This window comes from Tenrec ecaudatus, chromosome 6, assembly GCF_050624435.1.
Source record: "Tenrec ecaudatus isolate mTenEca1 chromosome 6, mTenEca1.hap1, whole genome shotgun sequence".
Classification (NCBI taxonomy): Eukaryota; Metazoa; Chordata; class Mammalia; order Afrosoricida; family Tenrecidae; genus Tenrec; species Tenrec ecaudatus.
In genome coordinates this window covers 139,070,785-139,090,863 of record NC_134535.1, presented here as the reverse complement: position 1 = coordinate 139,090,863, position 20,079 = coordinate 139,070,785, and the positions used below count along the sequence as shown (strand labels likewise).

Here is a 20,079-nt window from a genome sequence, read left to right as displayed (position 1 = left end):
ACACAGGGAAATCAGGACAGCTAACCCCCTCAGGACCAATAATGAGAGTAGTGATACCAGGAAGGCAAGGGGAAGGTGGGGGAGAAAGGGGGAACCGATCACAATGGTCAACATATAACCCTCTCCCAGGGGGACAGACAACAAACAGAAAAGCAGGTGAAAGGAGATTGGTGTAAGACCTGAAAAAAAATGACAAATTATCAAAGGTTCATGAGGTAGGGCGCGTGGGAGAGGGAGGGAGGAAAATGAGCTGTTACCAAGGGCTCAAGTAGAAAGATAATGTTTTGAAAATGATGAAGGTAACTTATGTACTAATGTGCTTGACACAATGGATGCATGTGTGGATTGTGATAAGAGTTGTTAAGAGCCCCCAGTAAAACTATTAAAATAACAACAAATTAAACACAAAAAGCACGGAGGAAAAAGTTGAAGTCGAAACTTTATACCTGAAAAAAACTAATTCCCCTCTGAGTTTAAGAGATTTCCTGAAGTTGTAAGGCCTAGCACATGTAGTTATGCAGCCATTTACTGAGATGCCAGGTTTGCTAGCAGCTAGCCCAGAAAATGGGCATACGACATTCATTCTCGCCATACCTCTATGTACAGACACTGACCTCAAGAGGAGAGGTTTGGAAAGACGTACAGGTAACACTTAAAAATACGCACTATCTCCACTTCTCTCCAATACCTACACATTCCATGACATCAGGACCTACGACTGCCTAGCAATGTAATCGAGACCAGAAGGTTCCGCCCCACATGTTCTAGATTGGTAAGGTTTCCTTGAACATTTTTACATTTATGGGCTTAAGGACACTTCTATAAGGACATTAAATTTCTTATATTCTCAGAGGCAATTTCTTTTCTTCAGTGCTAAAATCATACACACTATACTAGTTTATTATTTGTGTTCGTATTGTTAATGTGTGTGAGATACTTTCTGTCTTCTTTTTCCTTAGATTTCATAGTTCATCTTAATCAATTCTTGGCAAATAGCCACCTCAACTTTTCAGTTCTGTTCTTCAATTATACTAGCTTGGCAAAAAAACAATTCCAGATGAATTCAAGTATTTTTCTTCTCTAAACCCGCACTCGTGCAGCTGAACGTCACTGGAGAAAATCCTGTAATTAAGCAGATTCAGTCTATGATACGTTCATAATCACCCAGCTCAAAGAGGCAATCAGTAGTTAGTAGGTGTGCCTCTTTATTCTCAGACCTACATGCTCACATTTCACCTCTCATCCTCAGCTTTCCACTACAGACCCTTGCTCAAACAACACTGAAAAAAAGCACAATTAGAAAGGAGCTCCCTCATCTCCCCACTACCAGATTTTCAAGTTTATTGAAAGCATCTTTCTACTATAAAAATTAGTCCCTTCACCACCGCAAGGACCGAGATGCCAGTTTTCTCTTCTTGAGCACTACCAAATTCCTTTTCTTGTTAGTACAACGGGCTCCCATATTGAAGTAGTCAATAAAACAAAAGCTTTCTGTGAGTCCTTATATCCTTTATAGCAAATTACTTCACTTTTCTAATATCCTTCTTTTGCAATTTTTAAAAAGTATGCGCTTATACCCATTCCACTCAACCTAATAAAATTGCAGTCTTCCAAAAGAATACGTTTCCATTTTTCCCCTACTCCACATGTATCTTACATTTAACCTTGCTGCTCGCTTTCTTGTTGTTGAAACGTGTTTCTCTCCAGGCACTGGCGACACTGCACACTTGGTACTCTGCCTGCCTTGGCAGCTGCTCCATTTGGATCTGAGGTGGCCCTCCCTCTTCTCGGAACCCCCAACCGGTACAGTCCTTCCCGGTTGGTCCCAGGCCCTCAGACAGGAAACCGCAGAGGCGTCCTTGACTCTGTTCTCTCCCTCTGCTCCCACACCTCACTCTTCGTCCAATGTACGCCAAGTCCCCGCTAATTGTACCTTCAAAATACATTTTGAATATGTCCCTGCCTCTGCATACCTAATTATGCCATATCCAACCTTTCATCCTCTTTTACCAGATACTTAAATTCCCTTCTAATTTTATTAGCCAGTTACCGTAATGGTAGGCTGATTCTTTCAAGGCCACTGCAATATTTGCAGAAAGATAGAGAACATCCCAGTTTAAAACCCTTTAAGAACACCCCACTATACTTAGGATAAAATCCAATTTTCTCCACAAAGTCTATTTGGATACCCCATGACGGGCTCCTACCCGTACCTCTCCGACCTTGTCTTTTGTCCTTCCAACTTTTCTCAAGCACCTTAGCTTGCTTCCTTTGACATGCTCAATTTTTCTTACCTTTTGCACAAGCTCTTTCCTCTTCCTGATGATCTCCCCTCAGCCCTTTTATATCCCTCAGAACTTTGTGTATCATCCATTTTCTGAAGAAAGATCTTCTAAATACCCGATAAAGTTACCTCCTCTCACTCCCTCGTAGCATTTAACACAGTTAGCACCATATATTTGTCTTTGAATCCTTTATCATATTTTATGATTCATGGAAATGTATACTATACCTGCTCTATACAGCATGCACTAAATACTCACTACTTACCGTAAGTACATAACAAGAATGTATAGAATAAATGATATTTAATGGGTCATAAATATGGGCTGTAGAAATAACTAAGTATAGCTTTTAGTATAGGAAGAAAAACTATAATTTTGTTCTGTTAGCACAAAGTATTAACAGGCAATTTTTATATTTAAATGGTTAGTGTTCTTAAATGTTTTTAAAAATCACAGGTGGAGGCCTTGAGCCAACAAACAGATGGTGGCTATTGGAGATTGCTTACAAATGGAATCATATTGAGGAAAGCAAGTGATGCCACCATTTTTTGTCTTTAAAATATTTATTATGATTTACATGAAAGTTTCCAGAGCAAATTCATTTCTAATCCAGCAATGCATGCATGGGGAGTTCCCTGGCCCGGGGTTACAATTCTCACAAGGTGTCAGCACTTCACACATTCCTGCCTTGGTTTTCCTGTTTTCATTAGCCATGGTTTGCCCCCTTTCTGTTAGTTTACTGGAAACAATTCTGCTTGATTTTGCTTTTAGATAAATACTATCTGTTCAGGTGTATATACTTGATTTTTCTGAGGGGCATGTTAGTTTCACCCATGTGTTATTGTTCACACACCAGCTGAAAGGTGGTCTCAGGCTTGGCTTCAGGTCTGAGTTAAAAGAATGTCTGAAGGCCATAGCTTGCAGGACCCACACTCTCTTTGTTCAGCCAAGGTGAAGTTGTGTCTTTCTCAAGACAGACTTAGAAGGTAGAGGAGAGCTAAAGCACGATTACCATTGACCGAAAAGAGGTCTTTCAACACATTCGATCTTACTGTAAGTTTTCAAACACGTGACCAGGAGCAGTATTTACAGATTTCTTTTAAGTCACCAACTTACAAAATGTCATCTTTCATATGATTTTAGATATTTGATATCCCAGGGGAGAAGGATATTTTCAATATAAATGTTAATGTTCAGTATCTGTAGTGCATATGCATTTGTACAAAGTTTTGAAAAGGAGAGTAAAAGCTGCAATTTTAAGTGTATAAAACACAAGGCTAAAATCTTCATAAAAGTATAAATAAAATGAATGTGTTGTTTCTATTAGGTGCCATCAAATCAGTGCCAACCAATAGCGACCCGATTCACATACAATGAAACACTGCCCTGTCCTGGACCGTGCTCACCATTTCGCCTTGGTTTGTACCCAATGTTGCAGCCACTGAGTCAGTGCATCTCCTTGAGGACCTTCCTCTTTCCACCGGCCCTCTACTTTACCAAACATGATGTCAGTTTGTTTGTAAAAAGTATGTAAGGATCTAGGATGAACGCTTGAAGTCCTCATCTCTAAGGAGTACTTTGGGCGTACTTCTTGCAAAACAGACTTTTTAGTCCTTTTGGGAGCCTGTGGAACTTTCAAAAATGTTCTCACCATAATTCAGATGCATCAATTCTTTTTTGGTCTTACTTAAGCAATGTCCAAATTAAAAAAAGGAGAGAAAAGGGTGCATCTTTAATAGTAAAGGCTTTTTGGTTGATTACAAATAATTGTATCCTTACACAGAAACGCATTGCTACTGTATGGATTCCAATACCTAGCGACCGTCGGTGGGCACTGACGCCCTGTCCCGGTCAGTCTCATGGCTGCACTCCCTACAGGGGCAGACGGCCTTTCTTTCTCCTGAGAAGAAACTACGAGGTTTGAACTTTGGACTCTTCAGTTAGCACCGAAATGCTTAAGGCATGGCTCCATCCATATAGCTGCAGAGGTCACAGGAAAGCTTGCAGTTCAGAAGCACATGGTAAGGATTCCGTGTGTAAGCCTTCCAATAAACAAATTCAGTGACAAAAAGTAATCCCTTTTTATTTAGAGACATAAATAGCCATGGCTATTTAAGTTTTAAAAGTATTTGTTACACATGAAACTATTTTCACATCAAGCAATCTTTCAATAAAAATCAAATGTTTTTCTCTTTTACATGTTCATTAATCTTGCCTTTGTAATTTAACTTGTTAATAAATGCTAATTTGGTAAAGTCCAAATGGCTAGAACCAGTTGTGATGAATCGGTTTTGTAAGACTATCATAAGTATCATCACAAACAATGATTACCAAGCGGTAACTCTTTTCCCTATCACATATATAAAACTGTGCCGTATTTTAAATGAAACAGAGAGACATTTGAGCAGAAACGGTCCATGGCCATTCATTTTAGATTAAGTGTGACTGAGTCACCATCAGGACGGAAACACAAACCATCTCCACAGAAAGGACCTTAACTTTGACACACTGTGTCTGCTCTTCTATTACTATCTGAGTTTTCATTTTCGTGAAAACCCACATGCAGGGAGCAGTCTTTCACAACTGTAAGCCTGCAGGTCTCAAACAAAAGTCCTGCATACACATGCTAACAGACAGCAGCAGCTCCCTGGAACACAAGTTACTGAGCATGCTTTGCTGCTAATACTCCCTGTAGCATCGTGCCTGTCATTACTTCAGGCCATCAGAATTTTATGAGCACAAACCAATAATAATGATATTTGGATTCAGAGATGATGAAACATGGAAACATGGAAACATGGAAAGGCTTGAAATATTAGAATGATATTGCTATGCTTTGCTACTGCATTATATACCAGCTATGGTTTCCTGAAGCAAACCTTCAAAGATGGGTACTTAAGAAGGTGTCCTGTCAGGTTAAAAGGAATATCATTGAGATAGAATATCCAGTAAAATTCACCAAGCACTGTTTAGTTTTTCGAAAACATAATTTAAGACAGATAAAGTCTTAACTATGAAAATGTAAATTATCCATAGCAAATCATGAAATGATTTTAGGTAACTAAAATCAAACAAATATATATGTCAAATATTGACAAAAAGAAATAAGTCACTATCAAAACTCTCCATCACAATAAATGCTGGTCTGATGGACTAAAATTAAGGTATTATATGCCCTAGAAGTCAAATGGAGTTAATATTCAGAACCTAAATCAAGCTTCAAGAAGAGCAGTGGCATATTTTTGCCCATCTATTCACATTTCTCCACATCAAATTATGAACACTAGTTTCACATGAAAGTCAAGTTGTCTAACTAGCAAATCAAATTAAATAAAATTTGGATTCAGAGATGATGAAACATGGAAAGGCTCTTAGAGATTATCTAGTTCAACTTTTGAATTGTAAACTTTGGAACCAGAGGATAAGGGAGATTTAGTGTTTTGCAGAAATCCCACCAATATTTTTTAAATAAATAAGACTATCATTTTTGCTCTGTATTCATTTCATTGTGTCATGCTTTCTGAAATATGTTTGCTATTATTTTGGGAAATGCAATCTTAAGAACAATATAGAGAGTGCACATTTGGAAAAATATAAGCAACCTACTTTAAATATATGTATGTTGTTTATAAGTGGTATATTAACTCAACAACAAAAGGATTCAATGTTTCTTCTCTCAAAATTTTACTGTCAAATATTACACGAAACTTCCAGAAAAGAAAAATTTAGGTATATAGAAAATTAACAGAAAATATCATTGTAATGTTTTTCATGTGTGGACCATGAAGACAAAGCTGCAAATACAAAAAATAAAACAACAGAGAATAAATAGAAGAGATAGACAGATAGACCGGCAGGCAGACAGATGGCAGAACAAGCTTGAGCATGCTCGAGTGAGACCAGAAGAGTAGGGAGGTGGAACGAAAAAAAAAAAAGGAAAAAACATACAATTTTAAATTTTATATTGCCTATAACTGTTAACATAATCTAGTGTCTATTTGCAAATGAAAAAATTCTATTTGTCAACAGAAAATAGTCATAGTTATTATGAAAAGAATTCATCGTTTGTCCAGCCGAGGTAAACCCTGACAGCCAGGCTTGGCTGTCTCAACAACATGCAAACCAATACTCCCCTGAGCCCCTTTGGAAAGGAAGCATATTAATATCAACTCTGACCCGTCAGCATCATGACATGAAGTGTCTGTTCAGGAGGTCATCTTCAAAATGTATCCCATACATCTTCATGCTCAGGAGATGATAATTTATCACCCCGACATAGAGATCTACTGTACACTAATCCAAACTGCTGGTGATACACTAAATCAGTTTGAGTGATGAGTATAAATAAAGCTGAAAGTGAAGTACTGAAGGATACAAATCTATCTGACCAATGAGATGTCACAATGCAAATAAAATGCAATGTGGACAAACATAGAGCCCCTTACTTGAAAATTAAAGCCAAATCAAGTTTCAGAGGATAAGTAACACATTAAAACAAGTTTTATATCCAAGTTTAATGTAATGAGAATCAGATGAATAGTTTTTTTCAGATATACTTGATCTGAAGTCTATTAAATATACTTCAATATAAAAGGATATATTTAAAATGTACACATTTTGCATACTAAGGAAAATATGACAAAATAAAGCAAAAAAGGTTGCAAAATAATAATCCTTTCCAAATAAAATAACTATGATTATTCAATCTGCTGAGCAAATCTATACAGACAGATGAGAAAAAGAACAAAAACTGTACTCAGAAAATGATTTCACATCAACTAGCTACCAAGAAATCAAATTCAATTTGTATTGCTCTTATACAAGTTTAGATTTTTTCAAGAACTGTCATGCTACAACATCAATGGGGAAAACAAAGAAATGGCGGTAGAGAAGGACATTCCTCTGATATTCTTGGAGGGCGCTCCTCGAGAGGAGGGAGAAATCCAACTATGTGATCAGAACAGACCCTTTCTCCCCAACAAAATAGGTTCCATGGATTCAGCTCTTCTGAAGGTTTCCCTAATGGAAGGAGCTGAGTAAAGTAACTTCCAACCACTGCTGGAACAAATCTGTGAAAATATTTTCTAAGGGAAATTATTCTTCAGGAAATTTATAGTTTTGCTTTGTTGTGCTACGTATAACTAGCCTTGTCAAAACATAGTTAACTCTTGCTTTGTATTTTACCTTTAAAAATTGTAGGGGGTAAACATAGAATTATACTACTAAAATATGACCTGATCTCAGATGTAGTTTATTAAAATTTTAAAATGAAAGCTTACTAAGAACAGATAAGATTGATAGCTCTCTCTGTCTTAGCATAATTGTATTTCAGGTGAACATCAATTTACTTTAAAGGACACTTCTAAGTAGCAGAATGCATCATAAATAATTCATCAATCACAGCTGCTAGGAACATGATTTGCTCTAGCAGATTTCAATGGAGTAAAAGTTTTATTTTTCTGTATTTGTATTTACTTTAAAAGCCATTAAGAAGCCTCTTTTTCTAAGAAATTTACTCCTAAATCTCATACTTCCTACTGCAAATACATTTTGATAAAATTGTTTATATTCCTTTAATTTGTACAGCACTGTATTTTCTAATTAAAAAGAAAAATTTAAATGATCATCAGATAAATAACAATCTCTATCTATCTATCTATCTATCTATCTATCTATCTATCTATATATATATATATATCAACAGCGGAGCAACAGAAACACAAAATACACGTAGCTGAAAATACTATTAAGATTTTTCTTCACAATATAATTTTCCTAAGGTTATTATCACTTCTTACCTTACATAAACTTATCAGTGGAGAAAAAAGAGAGAAGTAGGCATTCTAAATATTTTATATCAATTATTTGGGCTCTTACAATTTTAATTTAAAATGAAAATTAAACATATTCTCAATCACACAATACTTCAAGCTTATTCTGGTGCTATTGAGAACATGGTATTTATAAGTTTCATTTCTCATATTGAAAGATGATGCTAACCTTATACATCTTAAACTTTTCCATACCATTTAGTAATCTTATATCAGTAATTTCTTAAACTGTAAAACATCTGCATAGCATAAAATAAGAAAAATTTTAAGAGAAAACAAAGCAATTTACTTACTTGCAAACCCCTTTGAAACACTGAATGGCCCATAAAATTAGCCAGCATTCGAATTAAAGCAGCACCCTGTAGAAAACATATTTAAAAAATAAAAGAATTTGAACCTAGTGATATGATTCCAAAATTTTCTGACACCAATAAAACACAGTGTATTCTTGTAATTTATTTTAAAATATGCCTTAAACAAAAGCAAGAACACGTATACCACTTGGAAGAACTTTATTTGTTTTGTAGATCTGAAAGTTTTATGGATGCAATACTGATCGTTGCAGAATAGAAAATTCTTGGAAAGAATATCTCAGAACAATAATAAGCTATAATTTGGGTGAAATAAAAATCATACTGAGCCATCTACAAAGTAAATAAAAATTAGTTCCACTATAAGTTTATAAACTAATAAGGAAGATATGACATTAATAAGCATAATAAAGTATAAATGTAGAGTGACATAGCTACTGAATGCACCCCTGGCTCCATGCGGAATAGAATTGTTGTGGGACTGGAGACTTTGGAATACTGGCTAACAGTTCAAACTCTGCACCAGACTGCTGGCCTCAAACAGTGTGTCTGCCAATTACTGTCCAGGTATCCCTGGGACAACGATCTCAGTGCTCCTCTCATCTCACATTCCTTGTGTGCATATTTCATATGGCTGCTCCCAAGATTAAATTAATTAACAAATGCAAATTGTTTGAACAGAATCTTAAAAATACTAAGCACCATGTGTTAGGAACCCCGATAACTCCATGGTTAAGAGTTCAGCTAGTGATCAAAAGGTCAGTAGTTCAAACCTACTGGCTGCTCCATAGAGCACAGCCCTGCGCTCTGCTCACATCAGTATTGCCCATGGCTGTCAATTCAAACCAATTCAGAGCAACTCTGCAGGCTGGGGCAGAGCTGCCGCACAGGGTTTCCAATGTTAAGAATTTCACGGAAGTAGGTTGATGCCTCTTTGCTGCATTAAGCAGCTGGTGAGTTCACACTGCTGATTTTTCAGTTAACATTCAAGCAGCCTAAGAAACCCAATGGGACAAGTCTGCGTTGTTCTCAGAGTCGCTATGAGTAAGAATCCACTGCATGACACGTATAAACAACGTATATGGGTGTTAGTTATTAATATTATATCACCTCACTACATAAGTTTTGTGCTAGATCTTTGAGAAGCAATGTTTACTCAAATACAGATAAAACAATGTAAGTATAACTAATGTGGTTAATATGAATACTTAGCAAGTCAGGGAAAATACTACGGGTGTCTGCCTACTCACATTAAGTATCATTACTATAACAGAACAAAATCTGGACAAAAAGGTAGGCACGTAGTCAACGTGATGTTGCAAGTAATGATGGATGGCTAAAGCCAGATGAACAGAAACCAACAACAGAAACAAAAGTAGAAAGGGAAAATAGTAAATTAGCTACAGCATTCAAATTGCTTTGAGCTAACAATCTTTGTAAATCAAAGAAATACTTGTCCACCAATGTCCATTGCAGTGTTATCCACAATAACCAAAAGATAGAAACAAGGAAAACGGATATGTCCATCAACAGAGAAATAGACAAATACCATGTGATACAGACATTCATTGAGTTGTAACTCATAAAGAAAAAGTCCTGATGTGTGCTATGATATGTATGAAACATGAAAAGACTTGCTATATGGATTACATGAATAAAAAGAATATGTATAAACAAGTTATATAAAATATCAAGGAGATGGGTTAATTAGGAGGCCCAATGTTCATCTGCTACTGTAATACTTTATAAATAAATATACGTGTAGAGCTCTAGTACCCTGTCATTGCATATAAATGTAATTATATATATACATGCCTGTATAGCTATCCAAGTTTTCAAAGCTAGTAAGTGATAGAGCTAGGGACCCAGGAAGTCTGATTTAGTCTAAATATCTACATAGGAAAACACTAAAGACCCGGCTATTGACAGCTAACATTACCTATATGGAGTCATCTAGTAAATAGCAAAAAAATTATTCACCATAACTTTCACACAAAAAAGCAGAGACTAGATAAGTGGATATTAATTCATGCGTTACTTGTAAAGCTTTCTGCTATCAGAAAGCACAAGATCATTGTTTACAATAATTTCATAAAACAACAAATTATTTCAGTTATTTTGAAATGAAATATATATATATATATATATATATATATATATATATATATATATATATATATATATATATAAAAAATGCTGCTCAGGTCACAGGTAATATATAAGAAAATTAGTTTACATATCTTTTATCCCCCCCTGGCCTTTCCTTCCCTCTGTTAAAGAGTCATTTCGTACTGAATAGGCCTTCGGCTCACACAGAGGTAACAAAGAATGTACAAATGGTTAACAGGGCTAGAATTGAAGACAACATTCTTACTGTAGATTTTGGAAACAGCAAATAAATTCATAGAAAACCTCCTAGTTTCCTCAAAATGTATCTTATACTGAACATTTTTCTACCCCAGCAACGAATGGTTACATTCAGCGATTTAACACACATCATTTGAGAAAGATTGTGAAGCAGGGAGGTACAGAGCCATGCGAGTCCTGATATTACGTTACTTTACCGTATGTTTTACACTTTGATAAGAAATGGGAGGCATATTATATTACTTTAGTAGATAAAATGATAAATTGATAAAATACATGAAAAGAACCACCCACATACAGGGCTTCAAATTAAGGTACACCTGCGATATCACTGTAGGCTTGTCTACCTCTTTTAGAGACCATTCATTCAAGCATTAGGTTTAAAATTAAGTAATCACTTTGTCAATACTGCTAGCTGTCAGTTTCTTGTACTGTGGTAGATTGCAGGTTGCTGTACTGCTAGAAGATGGGTCAAATACCAGTAGGATCACCTGAGGTGAGAAGTTTTCAACAGTTTCCAGACTAGGAATAGGCTATAAAGAAGAAATCAGCTCTCAACTTCTAAGGGATTCGCTGTGGAATACCTTATAAATAGTAGCAGAGCATTGTGAGATACACCGCAAACCTTATGATTAGTAGGGGGATATTCACAGATATAGCAGAAGATGATGAGCCACTCAAGTTAGAAGTCACTCAAAATATGCCTTGAAGAGCTGCCTTCTCAAAAGTACAGCTGAGCATAATAATGGAGATGGAGTGCAGCCTGCAAGACTAGTAGCTGCTGAAGCGTGACTCACAATGAGGAGCAGAAGCTGCAAATATGTATTAATAACCCTAATATGAGATGTGTGATGTTGTTTGAATCTAGGAAAATTGTGAGTTCTCAGAAATCAAATGGAAAGCAAAAGGATGGATATCCTAGCCATTAGTCACCAGAAATGGTTTAGCATTGACCATTCTGAATCAATCCTACAATTTACCACGTTAAGATGTCAAATTCAAAGGCAATGACATGTATATTGTAAAAAGAGGATTTTTACATCATGACCAAGTGGGATTCATACCAGGGATGATGGGATGGTTCAATATTTGAAAAATAATGCATGTAAAGCACCATGTTAACAAGAAAAAGGATAAGAAGCATGTGATTAAATCAGCTGATTCAGAAAAAGCATTTGATAATATAATATCCAACACCCATTCCTAATAAAAACTTTCAAGAAGACAGAGGGGAAAAGTCTCAATATAGTAAAAGCCATATACAAAAATCCTATAGCCAATACTACACTCAATAGAGAAAAGCTGAAAATATTTCCTCTGAATATGGGAACCTGACAAGGATGTCCTTTATCGCCACTTTTATTCAACACTGTGCTAGACATCCTAGCCTATTAATACCCTAAGACAACAGCGAGAAATAAGGGAGTGCAAGTGGCTAAACTAGAAGTGAAACTGTCGCTATTTATAGATAATGTGATTTTATATATTGAGAATCACAAGAGTCCACAATAGGATATTGAAAACAACAGAGCAGTTTAGTGGTATAGCAGGATACAAGATTAACAAGCAGAAATCAATGGGATTCCTATATTCCAGTGGGGGCAACACCAAGAAAGATTTCAGGGCAACAATATCATTCACAGTAGCCGCACAGAACCTGGTTACCTAGCAATAAATCTAATAAAAAAATAAAAGATCTGTATGAAGAAAACTACAGATTACTCCAAAGGACTAAAGGGGATCTACAAAAATGGAAGGATACCCATATTCATGGATTGGAAGACTCAATATTGTGAAAATATCAGTATTACCTAAAGCAATCTACAGATTCAGTGCAATCCCGATCCAAATCCCAGCATCATTCTTCAAAGAAATGGAAAAAAATTATTACCAACTTCATTTGGAGAGGAAAACAGCCCAGGATAAGCTAAGAAGTCCAAAAAAAAAAAAAAGAAATTAGGTGGTCTTGAATTCCCTGACCTCAAAACCAGTACCAGCTGTCAAAGCAGTCTGGTACTGGTATAATGACAGAAACACCCACCAAAGATCAGGACAGAAAACACAGAAGTAAAAACATTTGCATACAGGCAACTGATTTTTGACAATGGTCCAAAAGGCTTTAATTGGGAAGCTGATACCCTCTTGAATAAACAGTGCTGAAACATTGGCTATGCACCTGCAGAGAATGAAACAAGGCCCATATCTCACCACATGCACAAGGATAAGCTCAAGGTTGATAAAAGACCTGAATGTAAATCCCAAAGCTATCAGGGTCATTCAGGAGACAATTGGGGGCAATTGTAAAGTGCCCTAGGGCAGGGAATATATGGGCTATCAGAGATAACAAACCAATCACAATCCATGGAAGACAAAATAGATGAGTGGGACCTATTAACAATTAAACACTTATGTACATCAAAAGACTTCCTTAAGAGAAGGGGGAAGGGAGACTCCAGATAGGGCAAGATATGACAAAATAACAATCTATAAATTATCAAGGGCTCATGAGGGAGGGGAGAGCAGGGAGGGAGGGGGAAAAAAGAGGACCTGATGCAAAGGGCTTAAGTGGAGAGCAAATGCTTTGAGAATGATTGGGGCAGGGAATGTATGGATGTGCTTTATACAATTGATGTATGTATATGTATGGATTGTGATAAGAGTTCTATGAGCCCCTAATAAAATGTAAAAAAAAAAACTTCCTTAAAAGAGTAAAGAGAGAGCCCACATACTGGGAAAAGATATTTAGTAATGACGCAACAAACAAATGACTAATTACTAAAATCTACAGTATGTAAAAATCTACAACAATAAAAAAACAACAACTAATGATCCCCTGTGAAGGTGAGCAAGAACCAAGGATGACATTCAAAAGGCTAATAAACACCTGAGGAATGCTCTCGGGTCACTAGCCATCAGATCCCCCAATAAAGTAAGTAAAAACAAACAAACAAATAAAACAAAGCCAAAACAATCATAAGATACCACCTAACACCCAAAACTACTGACCAATTAAAAAAAAAAAAGAACAAAAAGACTTAGAACAACAAATGCTGGAGAGAGTGTGGTGAGATTGGAACTCTGATCCACTGCTGGTGGGCTTGTAGATAAGTACAGCCACTGTCAAGGTGATATGATGACACCTAACACAGATGATTAACAGACAACACATAGCAATAGCAAATACATTCTAGTAATATGTCATTGTGGTAAGGTGTAGACAATGTAACTCATCATAAAAGTGTCTGAATTGTTTCTTTGAAGTAACTTACCATATTCATACCTGCTATTACTTCTGCATCATAATTATGTGATATGATAAACCATAATGAATAAAAACCAATTGTGAAAAAACCAAACAAGTGAAAAATGATATGATCCAGCAATACCATTACTGGGCATATACCCAACGCAAACAAGAAGCAGATTACAACAGACGTTTGGGCCCCCGTTTCCATGGCAGCATAGTTCACTATAGCAAGAATCTGGAAACAGCTAAATTCCTACCAGTAGATGATTGGATAAAGAAACACGGGTATATACAAACAATGGAACCATACACATCCCAAAAAAACAGCTGTGAATCCATGACACACCTTCAGATGTGGAAGGAGCTGGAAGTCAGTCTGCTGAGTGAAATTAGTCTGCACGCATGGACGAGCCCTTTATGAGACCGCGGCTGGAGGAAAAAGCATCAAAGTTCACACTTGTGGGACTCTCATCTATTGGCTGAGGGCCATACAGTCTGGTAGAGAGGCTGACCGGTGCCAACGAACCGTACACCCTCTGTTCTAGATTTCCTAAGGTCACCAGGCTTGAGGCTGCCTCACCTCAGCTGGGATCAATGGGTCAAGAGGGTAGAGGTGTCTAATAAGAAGCTGACATGTTCATCTTTGATGAGGTCCCCCTCCCCCCCAGGGCCGGGTAGACAGCCCTATCAGAGAGAGCAGACATACACATGGGAAAACAATGTAAGGGAACAAACAACGCAAGGGAAAGGGAGCAAACATAACCCGGGAACACAAGCCATACCTGTCGGTAGGGAAAGCGAGAGGCCTGACTTCCCGGTGTGGGAAAGAATGAGTGGAAATGCTTTGGGGGACAGTCGGCAGGGTGGGGGGGGGAGGGGGGAAGTGCCTTTGCCAGTATGCACTGGATGGACCACATTGACCAGGGTTCTGAATGCATCTCGGGACCCTGGCCAAGGCCTGAGGTGCACGGGACACTGAATCCTGGATCTTTCAAGTAGATAAAACCATGATAAATGAAGAAAAGATGGAAGTGGTCAAGGATTTCATCTTCCTTAGATCAATGTTCATGGAACTGCTGTCAAGAAGTGAAGAGACATACTGCACAGGACAAACTTGCGGCAGAAACCTCTTCAAATGGGGATGAGTAAGAACATCACTTTGAAAATCAAGGGCACCTGACTCCAGTCCTGGTATTTCCAGTGGCCTCATAGGCAGGGGAAGTTCGGCGCTGAGTAAGGAAAGCCAAAGCACGGGGGCACTTGAGAGAGGCTGTGGAAGGTAGCCCGCAGTACCAGAAAAAGGAGGAGGGATCGCTTAGAAGAAGTGCATTGAAAATGTTCCAAAGAAGTGAGGTTGGCAAGACATTTCTAATGGACTTTGATCTTGCTATCAAGAGCTAAGTCCTGGAAGAGGTCACCGTATGCATGGTAGAAAGGCAAAACCAAACAGACGGAAAGACCCTTGCCAACCAGGATGCAGACTGCCTGCAACCATGGGCTCCAACCTCCGAATGGTGGCTGGGCGACGTCCAGGCTGGGGGTAAGTACGATAGACTCTATTCCATGGCGCCTAACACGGACAATAACAGTAATAACCGCCTACCTGATGCTTTACAAATAGCACCCAAAACAGAAACTGCTGCCATCAACATGCTTCACCGGGGAAAAGGTTAAAATCTATCTACAGTAGAACCCGGTACTCAACTGCATCAGTGAGCGACATAATTGGATTTTGATGCGAAATGTAGAGAGCATTTTGCATCAGAGCTCAAACAAAACATCAGAACCTGACCCGACGCACGTGATTTTTGTAAAGGAAGCAGTTCGTGGTTCGGTCACGTGCGTTAGCTGGCATTGTCAGTCTAGGCCTTGTTTAAACCTTTTGCGGCTGCGTTCCAAGCGTTTTTGCTATTCTTTTCTTAGTTTTCGTGGCTTTCTGTACTGTTTTTAGATAATAAAAAAAACATGGGTTCAAAAAAAAGAGTATTTTGAAAAGAATTATCATGATAAGGAACTGGTTAACCTTGTTATTGATATTGTTGATGATAATTTAGTAAACCCTTTTAGAAAACAGATAAGGAAATGCCAACCACAGACCATATTAAACAGAATATGTTTTTCTTTTTTTAAGAAAGCCAGCCAGGTCCTAGTAAAAAAAAAGGCAAAGAAGGGAAAACACCTCAAAAGCAGCTCCCAGTTGATTTGCCCAAACAGTGACTCTCTCTCCACATCCGTGTCCACAGATCCAGATCCTCATCAATCTCAAGGTGTGGGTCAGACTGTAGTTGTTAGAAACTTTTAAATGTTGTGTTTCTTGTTTAAATTATATAATTTAACTCTGAACGCATTCACTTTGAAATTTCTGTGTAATGTTTGATATAAAAAGGTAAGGTTAAGGTAAACACTTGGTGGTCAAGAACAGATTAATCCATGCTCAGTTGTCTCCTGTGGGAAAAACTGAATCAGAGCTCGACTGCATCGCATCGTGATGCTCCTCCTATAACTGATTAGCGTCAAGGTCCGGGGTTCTACTGTACAGAGATAGGTACGACTGGGAAGAAAGGAGTTATTTTCCTTTTTTTAATCCAAGGCCTTGGGTTTCACCAAAATAATATCAACACCCTTCAAATCATTGAAGGTTGTCAGTTGCCAGGAACCATCCTGTTTGTCTTTTTAACTTTGTTACAAATGCTTGATGGTTCATCTGCTTGAATTAGTCTGTGTAAACTAACTCCAATAAATGTAAATATGTGCCTCTATAAATATTTTGCCCATTAAAAGTCACTGATGAAAAGATAGTTTTGAAAGTAAAATATCCACTAATATCCTATAGTTGAATATGTAATATCTACTGTTATATATGGAACCCTGGTGGCATAGAGGTTTTGTGTTTGGCTGTTAACTGCATAGTTAACAGTTCAAAACCACTAATTACTGCTCAGGGTCAAAATGAGGCTTTCTGCTCCAATAAAGTGTTACAGCTTCAGAAGCCACATGAGCAGTTCCACCCTGTCCTACACAGTTGCTGTGAGTCTGAACCAACTCAATGGGAGTGAGCCTATATAGAGATTTGATTGTATACGTATAATAGATTATCTTCTAAGTGAGATAAATTCAAGGCTTGATTTGCAATCATTGGCTTTCAGAGTACAAGGTTGGCAGTTCAAACCCAGCAGCCATTCCCCAGGAGACAGATGAGGTTACCTGCTCCTGTAAAAATTCATAGCCTGGGAAACTCAATAGAGGGTGCCCCTGTTGCAATTAACTTAATAACATGGATTTATTTTTTCTGGGCAGAATATCAAATGATACAGGAAGCATAAAAAGAAGATAGAAGGTACACAGACTCAACATAAGAGAAATAATGGTTTGGTTTCAATCATTTAGAGGTAGAGTATGACCAAGAACTGATTGTACTGAAGGCAGAAGCACTGAAGACACGGGTGAAACCCAGGCTCCTGGGAGCTGAAAAGACACCGATCAAAATATGTTTGCAAATCACCTAACTCTGGAAGTCCTTACTGCATATACTCGTGTAGAAGCCGAGCTTCTCAGCACATTTTTAATGCCGTTTTTGTGGTAAAATTAGGTACCTTGCTGGATATTCAGGTCAGCTTATACTTGCGTATATACGGTTCCAGTCTGTGCCAAGAATCTGGTAGTGAGCTAACTAGCCAAAGTACAGGAAGAAATATGTATCTGCCATAAGAGTAAACAATTCTAAAGAATGTAAAATTGAATGTAGAATGTAGAAATTAACAAAAAATATAATTAATATCACTTTCAAGAAAATGGTTGCCAAAGATCATTTGAAAATAGAGGTTTACATTGACAGGGGGCTACCAGAAATTCAAGCCAGCTTCAGAAGACGATGGGGAACCAGGCCTATTGTTGCTGATAATATATGGATCTTGGGCTGGAAACAGAAGACCAGAAAGATGTTTACATGTAGCAAAGATGGCTAGGTGGATCATAGAAAACTACAGATGACATTGTGAAGAAGGAGCCTGAAAACATTTATTGGTGCTCATGCAGAACCAGTACAAGGACCAAAAGGCAGCATTCATAAAGAACAAGGGAGTATGGGTTGATTTCAACAGGAGCGGCATATGTTGGGTGCGCAACCTTTTACTGGATTTATTCAATCTGAATGTTGCGCAAATAATCTGAGAAGATGGACTAGATGGAAGAAAATTTCAGCATCAGGATTAGAGAAAGGCAGATTAACCACCCACGGTATGCACACAGTCTAGCTTCAGGAAGTGATGGGGACTTGAGTCACTTGCTAATGAATATTAACCACTGCGACCTTCAGTAGTACAGACTGCAACTGAATGCAAAAGAAACAAGAACCCTTACAGTAGTACCAATAAACCACATCACAATAAACGAAAAGACGATCAGTGTTATCAATGATCTTATTTTCCTGGGATACCAAATCAAAGCTCATAGAAAGGGAAGCCAAGAAATTAAATAATAAACCAAATGAGGCAAATCTGATTCAAAGTTTGCATTAAAATGAGAAAGAGCCAAGATGTCAGTTAGAGGACTAAGACAAACCTCCCTTAAGCCACGGTGTTTCAGTCGGCTCGTGTGCCTGTGGAAGGTGGACAATGAATAGAGAAAGCAGAAGAACAATGGCTGGATTGGGGTTATGATGATGAAAAATGTTGACGGTATCATGAAATTCCAGAAGAAAAGACTCTCTTAGATCAAGTACAGCCAGATGCTCTTTAGAATTGAGAGCGGCAAGCGAAATCTGCTACACTTTGGACCTGTTGTCAGGAGACAGAAGTGTCTGGAAAAGGACACGATGCTGGTAAAGGGGAGGGACAGTTGTAAAGGATGGATTGACCTGTGGCTGCAAGAGGGAGCTCAAACAGAACAGCGGGGAGGCTGGCGCAGGGCTCCTGAGTCTTTCATTCTGTTGTTCCGGAGTTGCTGTGACCAGGAAGGGACTCAATAGAAGCTAACAACAACCAGTGACTTGAACAAATATAAATAAGCCTTCAAGAAGGCATCTATATCCATGCAAAATTCTCGGCCTGTGGCGCTCTGGATTGTGAACAGTTACCCCCAGCCACACATATTGCCCTGGACTCGGTCTATTCACCGCAACACAAGCTTAAATACAATGGTAGCCTGGTCCTCCGAGGAAGGCATCCCCTCTATAAGTCGTCTCCTACCAGTTGCGATTTTGACAAGAGAACTGTAAGAACTGCCTACATCCTCAGCCTGCCCGGGACAGACTGCTGTAGCCGATCACGAGAAGCAAGAAAGTATTTCTATTCCTTGTGATGCAGATTGTTTCCCGTACAACGAGAATTTTAAAGCCATGCCACACTCAGCTCCCAGGATATCCACTGAAGATGTGTCTGGGAAAAGTTTCTTTTACCACCAAAATTCTTCAAAATTTTATTCACAAATCAATAAATGATGAGCCGGACAAGTCAGAAATTTTATGAGTCTTCTGATATATTTTTCCTCCCACAAGTTTGACCATTTTTTCCCTTTCTTTTGTGCCCTCCTCCTTATTTCTGCACACTTGTGTAAGCTCATGAAATGTAAGCATTTATGATTCAATCTTGGGACCAGGTTAGAATTCCCTTTAGGACCTATCATTTCTGCTCCTTGAATTTCCTTGACAAGCTTCCCTCCTATACATTTCCAATCTAATCGGCCCACCCCAAGGCTGTAAACTGTCAGCTTTGCGGCACATCTCACCAGGCCATCTGGGGAGCGGGACTTAAAATATCCAGCAGTCAACTCAAACTTCCCTTCAGAGCAGAATCCCCGTCTTCAGATGATTTAAGTGTTTCCCTCCAGGTAATGACGACTTGGTCTCTTGACAGGCTATAAAAACGATCAATTTCCCATCATCTAATGATGAAGAAAATCCTTTCTAATCATAAGGAATGTGCTCCTTTTCTGTCTGGGTTGTTGGAGCCCTGTTCTAACAGGAAATAGAGACTAGAAATATCAATATTTTAAAAGTTACATACTATCACCACTCCGTTAATTGTGGCTTAATTAACTTC

The 20,079-nt window shown here is 38.1% G+C and overlaps 1 protein-coding gene across 6 annotated transcripts in view; it reads right to left on the bottom strand.

Moving 5' to 3' along the window:
- LOC142450412 (thyrotropin-releasing hormone-degrading ectoenzyme-like) overlaps positions 1-20,079 on the bottom strand; it is a 496,691-nt gene that overhangs the window by 252,266 nt on the left and 224,346 nt on the right. For all 6 annotated transcript variants that reach the window (XM_075552297.1, XM_075552298.1, XM_075552300.1 and 3 more), the window contains one exon: positions 8,410-8,475. The gene's annotated coding sequence lies outside the window, so the exon portion shown is untranslated. The remainder of the gene's footprint in view (positions 1-8,409; positions 8,476-20,079) is intronic.